The sequence below is a fragment of the Mustela nigripes genome, chromosome 17, assembly GCF_022355385.1.
Source record: "Mustela nigripes isolate SB6536 chromosome 17, MUSNIG.SB6536, whole genome shotgun sequence".
Taxonomy (NCBI): Eukaryota; Metazoa; Chordata; class Mammalia; order Carnivora; family Mustelidae; genus Mustela; species Mustela nigripes.
The window spans coordinates 9,237,587-9,242,839 of NC_081573.1; positions in this window are offsets into that span (position 1 = coordinate 9,237,587).

The window sequence follows — 5,253 nt, forward strand, 5'->3', positions numbered from 1 at the left end:
TAGAGAAAAAGCATACATTCTTATAAATGTCTTCCATCAGAGGGAAGACAAAGTGTGGACTGGATGCATCCACACAAAGTTCTGAGAAAGACTCAGAATCCCTAGCCAGCTGACTAGTGACAGTATTTCTCTACTGAAGCCACTCAGTAGAGACTGGAGGAGGTTACTCCTTCAAACGAAAAGACAGCAACACAAGACTTCAAGGAATATGAGAAATCAAGGAAACATGACACCACCAAAGAACACAATTTTTCAGTAAGTAACCTCAAAGAAACGGAGAGTGAAAAGTTGCCTGACAAAGAATTCAAAATTAACTTCTAAGCAAGCTTAGTGAGAACACTGACAGACAACCCAACAAAATTAGGAAAGGAATATGTCAACAAAACAGGAAGTTCAGTGGAGAGATAGAAGTTAGAAAAAAAGAACCAAACTGAAATTCTGGAGCCCCCAAATACAATGAATGAAATGAAAAGTGCAATAGAGAGTATAAACATCAGACGTGGTCAAGCAGAATAAAAAATCTGTTGGTTCAAAGATGAGTCATTAGAAATTTTCAGTCTGGGGCATCTGGGTGGCTCAGTTGTTGTGCGTCTGCCTTCGGCTCAGGTCATGATCCCAGGGTTCTGGGATCGAGCCTCGAATCGGGCTCCCTGCTTGGTGGGAAGCCTGCTTCTCCCTCTTCCACTTTCCCTGGTTGTGTTCCCTCTCCACTCTCTCTGTCAAATGATTAAATAAAATCTTTTTTAAATTTTAAAGAAATTTTTAAAAAGAAGAAATTTTTAGAGAAGAAAAAGAGTGAAGAAAGCCCATGTGAATTATGGGTTATACTATAGGAAAATATACATATTATGGGAGTCCCCGAAGAAAGAAAGGGGAAGAAAGCTGACTTGTATCCTTTATAATATCCTGTAATATTATGTAAACTGATTTCCTGAATTATTCTTCCTGGTGTGCCTCGCCAACATCACCATAATAGACTTCATTAAAACTTGATTACAGGGGCGCCTGGGTGGCTCAGTGGGTTAAGCCACTGCCTTCAGCTCAGGTCATGATCCCAGGGTCCTGGGATCAAGCCCCGCATCGGGCTCTCTGCTCAGCAGGGAGCCTGCTTCCTCCTCTTTCTCTCTGCCTGCCTCTCTGCCTACATGTAATCTCTCTCTGTCAAATAAATAAATAAAATCTTTAAAAAAAAAATAAAACTTGATTACATCTCCTCTGGGCCCCCAGATATCACTGACTCTGATCAGGATACACATTAGTGCTCATTCAGTTCAGGCACACACCTTACCAAAATAAAACATCATTTGGAACATGCGTTTGTCCTATCATATACAGATAGAGAAAAAATGGTCCTCTGAAGGATGCCCTATTAAAATCACAAAATGGGTGCTCGATTTGGCAGCACATATACTAAAATCACAAAATGGATAATGGCTTCCAAATGGCTCTCTCTTCTGCACATTTCTTTAGTCACCTTAAACTTTCAATTTTTAGGTCCCAAGACTGCCAAAATGCCATCAGGGGACCATTCTTTTTCTTTCCAGGCTCTATAATACCCAGATAGAACTCCCTTTTTCACCCAAAGGCACCCCCCCCCCCAAATCCTGCCTCTTCAGTTCTGGCACAATGTATGCTGGACTGGCAACCAGTTCTAGGGCAGATAATAGAATGGGATCCACTGGGAACTGAGGGCCCATGACTGCTGAAAAGATTATTCTATAGGCCACAAGAAAGGTCTCTGCCAAACTTGCTACCCTTCCCCAACAGTATAAAGGTTGGCTAATGGGAGGTCTCCCTTTATAGGAAGTATGTCTTGTACCCAGTCCCATACCTGTAATTGTGTAGATCTTTAAACAAGGGGAAGATCTTAAATTAGTTCCCAGCACCATTTTTTTTTTTTTTTTTTGAGAGAGGGAATGCATGTGAGCACACATGTGCATGTGAGAGAGTGGAGGCAGAGGGAGAGGGAGAGGGAGAGAATCCTGGGCAAGTTCCACACTTAGCAGGGAGCCCAACATGGGGCTTGATCTCATGACCCTGAGATCATGACCTGAGCCAAAATCAAGAATCAGACACTTAACCTACTGAGCCACCCAAGTGCCCTACCCAGCACCAACATTCTTAAATAGGACACCAGCTCTGGCTTCAGCCCATTATGTAAATACTTAATGGGAATGGGGGAGCTTACAGGATCTGGGATGACAATGCCCATGATTCCCATCGTAATAAGCAGGCACCCCCAGCATGATGAGGACCACACATCAAAGGCAAAAATATGTAATTGTGGGACATTATAGCTCTACTTGGCCTGACCTTATCTCATTTGGCTCATGATCTGGGCCTGGGATTCTCCCACTCCAGCTCAATGCTGTTTGGGCATTCAGTTACTTCACAGCTTTACTTGATAACAAATGGAGGTAAAAGTGACAGAAGACACAATGTGTATCTGTATAGGTAGAGCTCCTAAGTCTACTTATATTCTACATCTGATGCATATGAGGTCACCTGGTAGAGCCAACGTGCCCCAGAGCATCCCTTGGTCTTCAGTCAGTCTTGCAATAATTTCTCAAATGTAGAACTTTGCCTTGAGGTCTTGGGTGTTCGCCCAGGATTCATACCAGGAGTTTCCATCATCTACTACATGGTTCCTTAAAGGTACTACCCACCACTCAATCACAGATGACAGCACAAACAACAACCATCAGCTCAGGGATGAGGGTCTCAGCCCAAAGAAATCAAAGCATCCCGAATGATAACTTCAGCACAACCATAGTTCCAACCTTGATGCCAACTCAAGATATTCTATCACAGTTTCATGCCACAGCCCATCAAAGAACAATTCTAAAACCCCCGTCTGCTCCAAGTCCAACATACAGTTTTCCCAGCAAACCTGTACCCCCTTTAGTGGCCACTGTAACCTCCCAAATGCCCCCTTTAAAAAATCACTCACCTTCTGCCTTATCCCCAAAGTTTCAATCTATGTAGCCTTGCTTATTACACTTTGTTCCTGACTTAGCCAATGCCAACAGTATCTATCGTAGGTAACTTAACTGAAACTCCCAATTTCTCTGCTTATGTATATCTTGGCAACCTCCCTATTCTCCTCCCTTATACAACGTAGGCACACTGTAAGAAACTAAAGCTTACTGCCAGGCCCTTACTTACCGAAACATACCCAGGTCCTAATGAAGAACACGGGGACCTACTATTGCCTATTACCTACTCCAATGCATCAAGGAACACAAAGTAAATTATCTAAATTTGTGCTTGAACCACTCTTTTCCTTCTTCCTGTGTTGCCCTTTTGTTGTGAGCTAGCACCCTGCAAATTAGCCAATTTATATACACTGGTGCCTCACCACTTAATTTCACCTTTCGGTGAAATTAGCACTACACAAGTTTAAAACTCCACCTCCTTCCATGCTTAAGAGCTGGGATCTGGACACGGTAACTGCCCCCACACCACTCTCCACTATGCCTGCCACAACCACATCAGCTCCAATCCTTTTGTTCAACAATCCATGCTACACTCTCCACTACCCCCACATCACTACACCACTTCCTACTTTCCTCCACTTGCTGGATAATATCTATAAAACAGTTAACATGCTACCCAAAAAATAAAACTCCAACAATGCTGGACCAGGCACCTCAGCTTGGGTAAACCACTTACACAACTAATTCCCACGCCCTTGGAGGTCTTTGCTATCCATATTAACCACTATCCTCTTTGGTCACCTTCCAGTTCCTTTACTTCCCCCAGCACTTCCTCAGCCTCACAGGCTCTTCCTCATTATCTTTTGCTTCACAAACCTCATGCCCTTCCTAGCCTCTACCAACAACTGTTGTTATACACATAGCTATTAAAAGTATATGCCCCCTTATGTATACGCTAATGTACCCACAACAGGGTACACACAGGCTAGCTTTTAAGTCTATTATAAATTAGGCCTCATTTTTTATACACCACATTTTATATAAACACCACAATTTTTGGTATAATAGGCACAAGTCTAGGTCCTTTCAGTTCTGTGCCACAGTCTTAGCACCTAGAGGCCAACCAAACAATGTCACAACTCCTGGCAGACCACATATATCAAAAAGCCCAAGATTTAGAAGGCTTTAATAAGACAAAGTTCTGTAGCTGCTGTAGGAGCCAATAACATTGCCTTGGCATCTCAAGGTAAATCCTTGTAGGGAACCTCTGGCTGTATGTAGGTCAGTAATATAGGAAAAGTCTCTAAAATAGTTCAATAGATGAAGCAACAAATCAAAATAGTCAATGATATTGCCAAGTTACAATCATACTCCAAGAGATTTCTTGAATCCCCACTCAGATCTTCTCTCAGATCCTTCCTCTACCAGGTCTTTTATCTGGCGCCACATTTTCTTTCATAAAACTATCAACCAGGCGCCTGGGTGGCTCAGTGAGTTAAAGCCTCTCTGCCTTCTGCTCAGGTCATGATCTCAGGTCCTGGGATCGAGCCCCGCATTGGGCTCTCTGCTCAGCGGGGAGCCTGCTTCCTCCTCTCTCTCTCTCTGCCTGCTTGTGATCTCTCTCTCTCTGCCAAATAAATAAATAAATAAATAAATCTTAAAAAAAAAAAAAACCACACACAACTATTAACCAGATTATTTTGGTCAACTTTGCAAATGTGCCCTCTCGAATACCAGTTTATTTACGGAGATACCTGGGAGGTTGCCATGCTAGCCCAAACGTCAGAAGCGAATTGTGAAGAAACTTTGAAATAGGAAAGAAACTTGGACATATGATTTAGTGTCTGCCAATTATAAGCTTCATCTCCTGCCCATGTTCACTGCCTCCTTCATAATTCTGATAAGGTTCACCTACCACTCCCAAAGTGCAATCTTCCACCATTTTTAAAACTTGTTCAGGGAGGACTTCCACTGTATAAAGTACCTGAACACTGACCATTCTTTCTGTTCCGGACCTTCTCTTAGACAGCTATCCCCTCTACCTTAGATCATCCCAAAGCACTACCATCATGAGTTGTGTTACCCCAATTTAACGATGGTGAGGGTACTTCCTTACATCACAATGAAATTGCTGTAACATGTATATCAATTGCATAGAAAAATAAAGCTTCTTGCAGATGACATGATTATCTACATAGAAAGCTCCAAGGAATCTATACAGCATGGCAACTTTAACTAATACCCAAGTTTGGCAAGATCATAAAATACATAAAACAATCAACTGCATTTTTATATACCAGCAATAAACAATTGGAAA